The sequence below is a fragment of the Mesoplodon bidens genome, assembly GCF_964165515.1.
Source record: "Mesoplodon bidens genome assembly, chromosome: 5".
NCBI classification, from domain to species: domain Eukaryota; kingdom Metazoa; phylum Chordata; class Mammalia; order Artiodactyla; family Ziphiidae; genus Mesoplodon; species Mesoplodon bidens.
The window spans coordinates 133,766,504-133,780,995 of record NC_138161.1 but is presented as its reverse complement, the minus strand read 5'-3'; positions in this window follow the sequence as shown (position 1 = coordinate 133,780,995).

Below are 14,492 nucleotides of genomic sequence, written 5' to 3'. Positions count from 1 at the left end.
TCTAAAGGGGCACCCAGATGGTATTGAAAAATTCTCAGTCACCTGGGTTATCATCTATGGAATTCTTTTATTGTCTTACTTCCTACAAACTAATAAAAATGAAGAGCTATGTTTCTTTCTTTAACTAAGGAAAGTTAATCTTTTGACCACTTAACAGCTGTTCAAAAATCTAACTGTGTCCTGTTCTGACTTGACTAATATTTCCCTAGACAACCCTGATATGGTATTATTCGTTGATATTTCTAGGAGTAACTTGCTAGGTCATAAGAAAGGTATATATTAACTCTCATAGATCATGTTAAATAGTTTTCTGAAGTAGTTGAACCAAATTCCACTTTCACCAGCAATGTATGAAACTTCCATTTAACCCAGTTTTTAGCAACACTTGATGAATTCTGTCTTTGAGATTTAAGATAGAGGATGTGCAGCAATATTTCATTGATCTTTTAAGAATTGTCCATTTCCCTGATGTTTAATGAAGCTGAGTACCTTTTCAAACATTTATTGGTCACCTGAACATCTTATTTGATGAAATGGCTATTTAACTATTTTGAGAATTTTTCAGTAATTTGTCTTTTCCTATTGATTTCTAAGAGTTCTTATATACTCTGGCTATGAATTCTTTGTTGGATACATGTATTGGGAATACCTTTTGCTCTGCATAGATTGCCTGTTTAAAAAAATTATGACTTTTTTTAGAGCAGTTTTAGTTTCACAGCAAAATTGAGGGGAAAATACAGAGATTTCCCACGTATTCCCTATCCCCACACATGCATAGCCTCCCCCATTATCATTGTTACCCAGCAGAATGGTATATATGTTATGCTTGACATACGACATTGATACATAATAATTGCTCAATAGTCATAGTTTACATTATGGTTCACTCTTTGTGCTGTAAATTCTGTGGGTCTGACAAATGTATAATGATGTGTTTCTATCATTAAAGTATCATACAGAGTATTTTTGATGCCCCCAAAATTGTCTGTACTCTACCTATTCATCCTTTTCCCACCCTCAATTCCTGGCAACCACTGACTTTTTGTATATTAACTTTGTATCCTGCAACCTTGGTATAATCACTTATAACTTCCAGAATATTTTTTTTGTCAATTCATTCAGATTTTCTACATACGCAATGATGTCATCTGTGAACTAAGACAGTTTTATTTCTTCCTTCCCAGTCTGTATACATTTTATTTCCTTTTCTTGTCTTGTTGCATTAGCTAGAACTTATAGTATGATGTTGAAAAAGAGTGATGAGCAGCCACCCTTGCCTTGTACCTGATATTAGTGAAAAAGCTTTGAATTTTTTATTATTCAGTATGATGTTAGGATGTTAGCTGTAAGTTTTTGTAGATATTCTTGATCAAGTTAAAGAAGTTCCCCTCTATTCCTATTTTACGGAGAATTTTTATTATAAATAGGTATTGGATTTTGTCAGCTGCTTTTCCTACATATATTGATATGACCATGTAATTTTTCTTTTTTAGCCTCTTGATGCGATGGATTGCAATAATTGATTTTCAAATGTTGAACCTGACTTGACTATCTGGGATAAAATCTACTTGGTTATGGTGTATAATTTTTTATATATTATTGGATTCAATTTGGTAATATTTTGTAGAGGAGTTTAGCATCTGTGTTCATGAGAGATTGGTCTATAGTTTTCTTTCTTTAAAAAAATTTTTTTGTAATGTCTTTTGTTTTGGTATTAGGGTAATGTTGACCTATTCAAATGAATTAGGAAGTATTCCCTCTGACTCTATCCTCTGAAAGAGAATGTAGAGAACTGGTATAATTTCTTCATTAAAGTTTTGCTAGAATTCACGTGTGTACCAATTTCTGGTGCTTTCCATTTTGAGACGTTATTAATTATTGATTCATTTTCTTTAATAGCTTTAGATTTTAAGTTGTCATTTTACAGCTTTTATTGTTTCTTTTGATGAACAGAAGTGTTTAACATTAATATTGTCTAACCTATCATTTTAAAATTATAGTTAGTAATTTTGGTCCTATTTAAGGAATTTTTAATGCTTCAATGTAATAATTGTTTTCTTATGTTTTACTCTCTAAAACCCTATTGCTTTTCTTTGATATCTTGGTCAGAAATTTATATGGAATCAATTTTCATATAATAGAGTGAGATAGGGGTCAATATATTTTTCTATATGGATATTCTTTTGACTTATTACCACTTACTAAGAAGATTATTCTTTTCTTCATAACATTGCAACTGAGCCTTTGTCATAAATTAAGTGATATGTGTGAATATGCTTTTAAAGTCTATTCTCTTCCATTGATGAGTTCGTAAGTTTTTGGTCTAAATACTTCATCTGCCTAAATTATAATAGCTTTATTATGGATATAAATATATTATATGTATGTCCATCAGCTTTGTTCATCTACTTTGATCTTCCCATCGTTACTCTAGAGCATTCCTAGGCTGTTGTATTTTCACATAAAACTTAGAATTACCATGACAATTTCTGCAGAAAAAAATCCCAACTTGGTAGAATTTTTATTGCCTTTACATTGAATTGATAGATTAATTGGCAGTGAGAATGACATTTTTGTAATATTGTCTTACTATATGAAAACTTGTATTTTGTTCCATTAATTTATGCCCTTTTGATTTCTCTCAATAATGTTCTATAATTTCAGGACAGAGATCTTACACATCTTTGTTAGGTATATCCCCAAATATTTGATATTTTTATGCTATTTTACATGGCACATGTTTTAAGCTTCTTTTTACTTGTTGTTAGTGCGTGGAGATATAAAATTTTTTAACATTTTGACCTTGTGTACAGTAACAATGCTTAACCTATTTATAAATTCTAATAGCCCATGGATTCTTTTAATTTTCTAAGTATATAATCATATCATTTACTAATAATGACCGTTTTATTTTTTCTTTTCCAATATATAAGCTGCTCCCTTTGTTTTTCCCTCCCTCCCTCCCTCTTTCCTTCCCTTCCTTCCTTCCTTCCTTTTTTCACTGGCTAGGCCATACAGTACACTGGTGATAGTAGGCATCCCCAATATCATGAGAAAAATGCAATATTTTCTATAAGGTATTTTGTATACACTTTTTTTTTTTCAAGTAGGTCTGTGTCTTTATTCCCCTTTTACCCCTAGGTTCTTCATGACATTTTTTTTTTAATTCCATATATATGTGTTAGCATACGGTATTTGTCTTTCTCTTTCTGGCTTACTTCACTCTGTATGACAGACTCTAGGTCTATCCACCTCATTACAAATAGCTCAGTTTCGTTTCTTTTTATGGCTGAGTAATATTCCATTGTATATATGTGCCACATCTTCTTTATCCATTCATCCGATGATGGACACTTAGGTTGTTTCCAGCTCTGGGCTATTGTGAATAGAGCTGCAATGAACATTTTGGTACATGTCTCTTTTTGAATTATGGTTTTCTCAGGGTATATGCCTAGTAGTGGGATTGCTGGGTCATATGGTAGTTCTATTTGTAGTTTTTTAAGGAACCTCCATACTGTTCTCCATAGTGGCTGTACCAATTCACATTCCCACCAGCAGTGCAAGAGTGTTCCCTTTTCTCCACACCCTCTCCAGCATTTATTGTTTCTAGATTTCTTGATGATGGCCATTCTGACTGGTGTGAGATGATATCTCATTGTAGTTTTGATTTGTATTTCTCTAATGATTAATGATGTTGAGCATTCTTTCATGTGTTTGTTGGCAGTCTGTATATCTTCTTTGGGGAAATGCCTATTTAAGTCTTCTGCCCATTTTTGGATTGGGTTGTTTGTTTTTTTGCTACTGAGCTGCATGAGCTGTTTATAAATTTTGGAGATTAATCCTTTGTCAGTTGCTTCATTTGCAAATATTTTCTCCCATTCTGAGGGTTGTCTTTTGGTCTTGTTTATGGTTTCCTTTGCTGTGCAAAAGCTTTGTATACACTTCTTATTCATTTTTCTAGTTTATTAAGAATTTTCTCTGTCAAAATTGGTTTTAGGTATTGGTTTTTTAATGCATTTATGGAGGTGATCATATTATTTTCCTTTTTTTCAATAATTTTGTGGTGAATTTCCTTGATTTTTGAATAATGTATTTCTAGTCATAATCCCCACCAGTATAATGTATTATCCTATTTTTTAATCATGGGTCATGGGAATTCTCTGGTGGTCCAGTGGTTAGGACCCTGTGCTTTCACTGCTGGGTGCCCGGGTTTGATCCCTGGTCAGGCAACTAATATCCTGCAAGATGTGTGGTGTGGCCAAAAAAAAAAAATATATCATGGGTCCAATTTTTGAATATTTTGTTAAATATTAAAGAGTTTTCCAGATATATTTCTTAGAGGAATGAATGTTTAATTATTCTTTCTTGTAATGTCCTTTGGGGTTTTGGCATTAGGGTTATGTTCACCTTATAAGAAGAGTTAGGAAGTGTTCCCCTTTTTCTGTTCTCTGGAAGGGTGTATGTGAGATTGGTATTGTTTCTTCCTTTAATATTTTGAAGATATCACTAGTGATGTCATGTGAGCCTTTTTCTGGTAGGAACATTTTTAATAATTATTGTTTAATACATTTGAGGCTATTATTATTTCCCACCCTGTCATCTTTAATAACTTATGTATATATTTTTTAATAAATAAATTAATTTATTTTTGCTGTGTTGGGTCTTCATTTCTCTGCGAGGGCTTTCTCTAGTTGTGGCGAGAGGGGGCCACTCTTCATCGCGTTGCGCGGGCCTCTCACTGTCGCGGCCTCTCTCATTGCGGAGCACAGGCTCCAGACGTGCAGGCTCAGTAGTTGTGGCTCATGGGTCCAGTTGCTCGACGGCATGTGGGATCTTCCCAGACCAGGGCTCGAACCCATGTCCCCTGCATTGGCAGGCAGATTCTCAACCATTGAGCCACCAGGGAAGCCCTTATATTTTTAAATTGATGATTATATTAACAACAAGTTTTTCAAAATATGCTTTTATTATCTTTATCAGAACTCCAGTATCTGTACTGATGCTTGGCTTTTGATTCCTACCATTGGTAAATTGTGTTTATTTAATCTTATGGCTTGGTCCATTCTTCCTATGAGATATCAATTTTATTAATCTTTTTAAATAACCAACTTTTGGCTTTGTTGATTTTCTCTATTCTACATCTGTTTTCTATTAATTGGTATGTTTAGTATTTCTTTCTTTCCAATTTTCTTAAGTTTGATTTGCTCTGTATTTCTAATTTCTTGAGTTTATAACAATTGCTATTTCTACTTTTTAAAAAATTGACAATTAAGCCCATAGATTTCCTTCCAAGCATGCTTTAGTGTCACAGGTAGTTTTGGCATATACTATAACTCAGGTCAAATTATTTTCTGACTTTTATTTTGAATTTTTTCACTCATGAATCTATTAGGTATTTATTTTTCATTTCTGTGCAGTTTTTTTAGGCTATATATATTTTATTATTGTTTCTTAACATAATTCCATTATTCAGCTTTTGAGTGCAAAGGATTTTGTGTTTTTATATCTTCCTGTTTCGATAACTTGTTAGGCTATTATTAGGGATTCTCCCACTTTATCTCCAATAAATAAGGTCAATATCTGACCTTAAAATCTTCTTTGATATTATAATACATATATTTTTAGATATGAATCTGTTATAATAGTTACATCATGGATGTATGTGGTCTTTCTTTTGTCCCTTTATTTATAAACTTTGCATGTCACCATATTTAATGTTTCTCTTGTAACAACATGCAGGTTCCTTTTTTTTTTTTAATGCTCGCTCAATCTGACAACATCAGTCTTTTACAAAGAGTGTTTACATTTAATGTAATTACTTACATAGTTGGGCTTATTTGTATCTACTATCTAATTATTCTGTCTGATACTTTTTATCTTTTATTTAGCCAAATAAAATTATATGTTTAATTTTTTTTGCTTGCCCTCTTTGGGGTTAATGAATATATATATTTTTATCATTTCATTTTTCACCTTCTATTAAATTTTCAGTTATACATTATCTTTCTACTCCCTATGCAATTATCCTCAGTTTCAACATGTATCCTTATCTCATGGGCATTTAAAACAAATTAATACTTTTATTATTTCCTGATATTGCCAGAGTCTAAGAACATTTTAACATATTTCTCCTTTTCCTGTTTTTTCTGTTATTATTGTCACGCATGTTTATTTTACATATATTTAAACCATACAATATATTGTACTCATTTTTTGCATAGCAAATATGCATATATATTTGCCCTTTCTGATGAGTTTAAAACATTTCCTTCTCTTTCCCTATATTTTTAACTGAGATTGTGTTCTGTTGGTCTGAATAACTTCTCAAATGATTTACTTTAGTGCAGGCTTTTGGGCAGCAAATTTCCTCAGTATTTGTTTTTCTATAACATCTTCATTTTACCTGCATTTTGAACTATGCTTTTACTGAGAATAGAGGGATTTTTTTCCTTTTGCTCTTTAAAATATAATTTTATTATTTTCTAGCTTACATAATTTCTTATAAAAAGCTAACCATCTATTTTATTCTTGCCCATTCAAGGTAGTGAGACTTTCCTCTCTGATTTTACATTTTTTCCCATTGTTTCAGAATGGTATGATGGTGAGCCTAATTATGGTTTTCTTGTGTTTAGCCAGCTTAATGGAAATACATTGTAACTTCTGTCGGACTTGTTTGCTTTTTTGTTTCTCTAAAAATGTTTCTGTATGTACCAATCCTTCTTCCGCCATTTGCTTTATTTTCAGGGCTCATAGAATAGAAGGGTCCATGTTATAAAGTAAGTCAAAAACAGGCTTGGATAAGCAGAACCCTTCTGCCAGATTGTCTAATGTCAGTTTGTTTTTGGGCACTGCTTCTCCTATGTCTTCCTCCCCATCATCTGGCACTGGCTCAGAAGCACTCATCTCCATCAAGTGGTCTTCTGTTAATTCCTCTGGTGTGGTGTCTATTAGCTCTTGAATTTCTCCAAGATCCATATCTTGACAACATTCATCCTCTACCTTTTTGGCCGTATCCACAATCTCTTTCATGATTTTCTTGATTGGCACTGTTGTAAATCCTGTGAAGTTATATACAACATCTGGACACAGTTTTCTCCAGCAGAAATTTATGGTTTCAAGCTTGATGGCTTTCACCACTCTTTCTATAATAAGGATGGCATCTTTAATAGTGTAATCCTTCCATACTTTCATAATATTCTCTCTATTGAGGTTCTCTTCCATGGTGTTGACAATCCTTTCCATAGAGTACCGTGTGTAATGAGCCTTAAGGGTTCTTATGATCCCCTGATCTAGAGGCTGGATTAGAGACCTTGTGTTTGGGGGCAAGCAGACCATTTCGTTGTCTTCATTGTTAAACCCATAAAGTTCTGGGTGGCCAGGGACACTGTCCAATGTCAAAAGAACTTTAAAAGGCAGTCACTTATTGGCAGGGTACTACCTGACTTCAGGAACAAATCATCAGTGGAACCAATTGAGAAAAAAGTGTTCTCCTTGTCCAGGCCTTCTTGTACAACCAAAAGACTGGCAACTGGTATTTATCATTTCCCTTCAATTTTCAGAGCTTAGCAGCTTTTTAGGTAAGAGCACTCCAGATCATAAACCCGACTGCATCTGTACGAAAGAGTAGAGTTAGCTTATCCCTTCCTACCTTAAATCCTGGTGCTTGCTTTTCTTCCTTACTAATAAATGTTTTGTATGGCATTTTTTTTTTTTTTTTTTTTTTTTTTTTACAGAATAGGGTACTTTCCTCTGCGTTAAGGCAGATATCTTTCTCCTCAATGATTTTCTTCATGGCATCTGGAAACTCATCTGCTGCCACTTGTTGGAAGAATCTGCTTCTCCTGTTATCTTGACATTTTTAAAGCCAAACCTCTTTCTAAAATTATCAAACCATCCTTTGCTGGCATTAAATTCTCCAGATTTAGATCCTTCACCTTCCTTTTGCTTTAAGTTGTTGCATAATGACTTCCTTTTTTCCTGAATCATATTAGAGTCTACAGGTATGCCTTTCTTATAGCAATCCTGCACCCATATAAAAGCTACATTTTCAATAAGATGATAAAAAAGGTATTTCACAAAAAGTGCAAGGTTTTTGTGCCTGCTGGTGTAGCTGCAGTGATGGCTTCAGGAAATTCCTTTTTTTTTTTTTTTTTTTTAGTAGTCCCTATGCTGGATCCATTTATCTTAAAATGGAGGGCAACTGCAGCTGCAGACCTCAATCTATGTTACATATCAAGCAATTCAACTTTTTCTTATTATGTCATGACTTTTCTCTGCTTCTTGGGAGCACTTCCAGCATCACTAGTGGTATGTCATATACGTTCCAGGGTATTGCACTAAAGACTAAGAGAAATACCCAAGAACTACAAGAGATCACTTTTTACTGAGATAAGCAATTTATTGGAGAGACGAACTGCTCACTTGGCGATGATGAGCATCACATAGCATTTTAAGTGGATACTTGCAACACTTGAGCTCACCCTAATTGGAACAGAAGGTGACTATGAAATTATTACAGTAATGTAGTATGTACTAAAGTTAATTTTATACACATTGTTTAACACTGCATCATTACATTTTTTACATTTCTCTTGATTGTGAATGGAGCCATGTATGGTCTCTAAATGTTCGTGTAAATTTTGTTAAGTTTTAACTTTCCACAATAGATTTGTGTCTATTTTATGGTAATAAATAATAAAATAGACCAGAATCTACATATATTTTATGCATTTATGACATATCCTACTGTCTCTTAGTTTTTTCAATATGTCTAGGCTATGTGGTTTGTTGCAAACCTCCTAAAATTTCCTGATATTTATTGAAAAAAGTCTGTGTATAAGTGGACCCACAGAGTTCATACTTGTATTGTTCAAGGATCAATTGTATTACAGTATGTATTACAGTGGGGAAATATGTAGCACCCAGAATGTGTTGGTTGTTCTAACACATAATTATGAAAGCCACGTCTATGCATTCAGATAACAGACAAGACTGATAGAATTGCTTGAACATAACCAGTTAAGGAAAGAGCATCTACTATTAGTTGGTAACTTTTTAAACATAAATGCAGGCAGTTAGGGCCTCCCTGGTGGCGCAGTGGTTGAGAGTCCGCCTGCCGATGCAGGGGATACGGGTTCGTGCCCTGGTCTGGGAGGATCCCATATGCCGCGGAGCGGCTGGGCCCGTGAGCCGTGGCCGCTGAGCCTGCGTGTCCAGAGCCTGTGCTCCGCAACGGGAGAGGCCACAACAGTGAGAGGCCCGCATACCGCAAAAAAAAAAAAAAAAATGCAGGCAGTTAAAGATAGAATCCACTGTGTAGTTTGGTAAAGCACAACTGTCAGACTTGAAAGATTTCTAATATTTTAAAAAGAGTACACACAACATTCAACAATATAAACACAGCTTCAGTGTAGAGTCCAAAAGAAACCCTCTTGGTCGGGCTGATTAGAGATTATACTAATAATTCTAGTTCAGTGCTGATGAGAATTAGAAGACAAAGTCAGAGAAATAAGCTGGCATTTCTGCTGTTTTTTTTAATGTATTATGAAAAAAATCATTCTGAAACCATATGAATTCATATTAACAATTTAGTTAAACTCTGCAATGCATTCCCCAATCTTCGGTAGGTATGAGATTTAGATTTAGACTTCTCATGCAGCTAAGAGATTTATGTAAAAGATGATATATTAATATATAAATCTAGATTATAGATCTATGTGAAAATAATATCCAACTCATTTTTCCCCACATATTCTTAGCTGTTAGCTAGGAAAAATACATGTAAAATCAGAATCAAATATATCTCACATTTCATGTTTCATATAATTCCTGTTTAATTAAGAAAATTCTAGTGAATGTATTTATGGTAGCTTAGGATCCTTAGGTTTTAAATAAATCAACACATCCTTAGGTTTTAAATAAATCAATCACAATCAACATCTATAGTAACGTATTCCCATGAATGATAGTCTAACTCTTATGCAACCTTCATATTTTTTTATTAGTAAGAGACCAAATATGGTTCTCCTTATAAAAATCTTTGTCTGTGTCTCCCTCCCATTTGGTAGTGTATATATGTCCATACTACTCTCTCACTTCATCCCAGTTTACCCTTCCCCCTCCTCATGGATGCAAGAGGGAATAGATATGATGATATATGTATATATATAGCTGATTCACTTTGTTATAAAGCAGAAACTAACACACCATTGTAAAGCAATTATACTCCAATAAAGATGTTAAAAAAAAATCTTTATCTGGCCTATGTTGGTCACAAAACATCTCCTCTTTTTTTCTCTTTGGCTCATGCTTCATTACAAAATTTTTAAATCATAGAATGATGCTGATTTATTCATATTTAGAATGTGTAAAGATAAAATTTGGGGAAAGACTGACTTTATCAAATAACAATGAAGGAAATAGTAAAGGATACAGTCTGTGGTAATAGAAGCGTCCACTGATTTTTCCTCTCTGTGGAAATTCATGAAACCTATAGTGACAGAATCCTGCTTCTCTATAAATATACCAGTTATGGCCAGGGGTTTAGGTGCAGTGGACACCACTGTGGTATTCCAAGGACCAGTCTGACATCACAGGGATTTCCACACTAATCTTGCATTAACCAGACACTTGACAATTTTTATTGACTACCTAAGCTGAGGTCCTTTTTAGGTTAGGCATTCTTGGGGGGAATAAAGTGAAATAAAGCACCACTCCTACACTTGAGCATACAACATACACATGCAAACACAAACTTTAATAGAAGATAGAATTGTGAGTGGAATCTCTTCAGATCTCGGGTAGTATTCAGAGTTCTCTGCACATAAGAAATTGACAGATAAAGGAATCCCTTGCTTGGGAATTAGATTTTTGGCTTGAATAACTGGATAAATGATAGTGCCAATTACTGAGGTGATAAAATAAAGGGGAAAATATTATGAGTAAATTTTTGGATGTATGGTGTTTCCAGTGTATTCAAAACTCCATGAGGTGTCAAGGAGAGAACTGAATACATGTGTTTGAAACACAGCAGTGAGATGTATATTGAAGATAACAGTTTAGTTGTAGTATAGATCATAACTGAATTCATGGACACGGTTGAAAATGTCCAGGGAATGATAATAGAGGAAAGAAAAGAGAGCATTGTGGAATTCCATAATTTAAAGATGTCTTAGAGAAAGACAATGTAAGGAGAAAGAAAAAGCCAGCATGGAGGTGTAAAGAAAACTAGGAGTGTATAGGGCCAGAGAAATTAAGAGTAGAGAGTGTTTCAAGCAGAAAAGAGAGGTCATTAATGCATGATGCTTCCAGGAGTTTAAATTAGATAAATAATGAACTATGTCCATTGGGTATAAAATGGCAGTCTTAGTCAATGGATATATAGGAGTAGAAGCAAAACTTGTGGAGGTTGAGAAGTGGACTATGAGGAAATCTAGGCAATAAATTTAGGAAAACTCTTAAAAAGTTTTGCGAGAGAGAGTTTGGGGCTGGGCCTGGAATAGTATGAAGGGTTTAATGAGTGATATTTAAATTGGGATCTTGAATAGATGAAAATAAGCAGTGTGTATATGAGAGAAAGGAATTTAATAAACTTAAGAGACAGAATCATCAATAATGTACGTTTCCTTAGGAAAGGCAAAAGAGGATGGAATAAAAGAAGAAATGGAGGGATTGCCTTTAGGACAAGAAACATTTGGTCTTTAGTAACTAGAGAAAGAAATATTGGATGCATATAGAACAGTAGTTCTCAGTTTTGCCTGAAATATTAAGTGACATTTTCCCTCAAATAATTGTAGAATCTAGGTAAAATGACAAAGTCTTAAATTACAAAATTAGCCTGGGGTGTAGAAGAGGGAATGGACTGATGAGATAGTTGAAGGTAGAAGAAGTGGAATCTGATGATTACATAGATTAGTGTTCATGATATTAAATAAGCAGGAAAAGTTCATTTGGCAAACCCTGTACTCTGGCCTAGATGAGCACAAGGTTTCAAATAGATTCTAAAGTTGAAACTTGTCATAAAATGCAAGGTTGTTTATTGAATGTCCCCTCCCTGGTTTCCCTTTTATTCTTCTTGATTCCTAGACTCTATGGTTTAGTTATACAGACTTTGCTGTCCTTGCATACAGCATGCTTTACCATGGTTTAATATCTTCTCCTTTTTTAATCACCTCTGATTCCTTACCCTTATTCATTTTGACTTAGGACAAGTTACTGAGTCTCTCCATGTCTTTATTTATAAAACAATATAACTTCTTTCATAAAGATTTTTGAGGATTAAACAAGATACCATATGTAGAACATTTTTGGAAGACATCCTGGCACATAAGTGTTCAATAAGTGATACTTTTTTAGCTCTATTTTAAACATCCGACTTAAGTTTACCAAAGTCAGTACTACTTTTGACTTTAGAGCACTGTTAGCATCGTAAACATACTCTACTACAGACACCCCTCACTGACTGGACAGGATTCATTTCCAGCTCTGACAACCCAATGCCCAGTAGGGTTTCATAAATCTATCTCTTTCTCCTTCTTCATCTTCCTTCTCTCATAGTTTCTCTTTCTCTTTGTCTTTTTCTATCTTTATCTATCTATAAAGATGATATATAATGGATACGTATACAAATTTTATTATTAAAAGTCTAACATCCATGTTGTTTTGATGTTTCCGTAGGTATGTCTTTTCCCATTTAAAGGTAGACCTTTGGCCTAAGTTGGAAGTTAGGAAAAATCATAGCATTAACACCCACTTAGAAAGTTATGTTTCCTGCACTCAGTAAGTCAAACAATATTCTGAAGCTTTAAAACAAATTAAAAAAAGAAAAAAACCTCATCTTCCTTTATACCTGGAAATTCTGACCTGTTAACATATAATGCTTTCTCCTTCCGTCCCAGCCTTACCCATTCATTCCAGCCTAAGTACTCTCTGAACAGCCCATTTATTTCTTTCCCCACACTGTTAGGTACTTTTTATTTATTTTTCGTAGACCCTATCACATTGTTTTATAACAATATGTACAATGTTGTCTTACAACAATATTTACAATATTGTTATATAACAATATTTATATTCTCTTCTGTTGGACTAAACTCCTCATAGGTTGATATCATGTCGTATTCACTTTCTTATCTCAGTTCCTTACACAAAGCCTGGCACATGGTAGAAACTCAAAGTGTGTTAAATTAATAAGTAAATGAAGACTTTTGCCAAATAAGCAGTGTTTCAAGAGAAAAGTCCCTACTCTGACAAGGAGCCATGAAGGCAGTGTTAAGTCTTCATTCCTCCATTCTTTCTTTCTTCTCTAAATTATATTCCTACTTTTAGAAGAAAACTGTATCTTTCAAAACAATATATCTCATTCTTTGTTAAAGGAACTGGCTCAGATTCTGTGAAAATTTCATTGCCCTATATAAACGTTTTAGAGATTCAGAAACAAAAAGATCCAGGCCTATGAAAAGTGTAATGTGTCCCAGTTTGGCCATTTGTGATGGGGATTTAACTGCTTTGTTTGTGAGCTTCAGCTAAGGAAACAGATTACCTTCATGATGTGCTAATACCCCAGAGTCGATCTAAACTCTGCTCCACTCTGGAAAGGCATCCTGGGGATGCCAGCAAACACTCTAAAAGCTGAATCCTGTAAACCTGTCAGCTGGAGTACAAAAAAAATATTACTGGAGACAGACTTCCCCTCAATACTCTTTTTATTCTTACATAGGACTTAAAACTAATCAATAACTTATCACAGATGCATTTCAAAGTTGAAATCCAATTCCGTAATAACTGAAATACTTGCATAGAAAATATTGGCTACTGAATATTTTAGAATGTAAGGAATAGCAGAGATATAATTAAAGAGAATATCTTTAAAAGACATAACAGATTAAATCATTATAGCGTCATGAATGTCAAAACATTATTTAATTAACGTTACCTTATCACCAAAAACTTTCAGTGTATCTTTGTGTTTCCCATTAATTGTCACTTTGCTTGTTTCTGAAATTTATTTGCCACTGTTAAGTGGTGTTATCTTTCTACTACAAGCTTTAAAAATTGTGGGAGCTCTATTTAAATATTTGGTAAATATATTTCTTCCCTCCCTGCCACCACCAACACACAATACTAAGACATTATGAAAACAGTAGTTGGGATATATTAAAAATTAAAGGAAATGCATATGATCGTCATATGTAAAAATATAAGCCAAATATCAACTGTGTAAGAAAACATTTAAAAAGTTTCTTTCATGTTTATTCAACAAATGTTTCCTAAAAGATTTTCCTTGAAGCAAAGCAGTTTAATTTTCCTTTTCATATTATTCTCGGTGATTATAAACATAATTAGCTTTGTATGTTTCACATTTATTTGCATTTATGATAAATTTTATCTTTTCTTAGCATAACTTTTTGAAATCAAAATATGAACTAAAAAAGACGTAAGTTTGATTGGTGCAACAAGAACAGTAACAAGTACTCATAGCAATGAGATGTTAA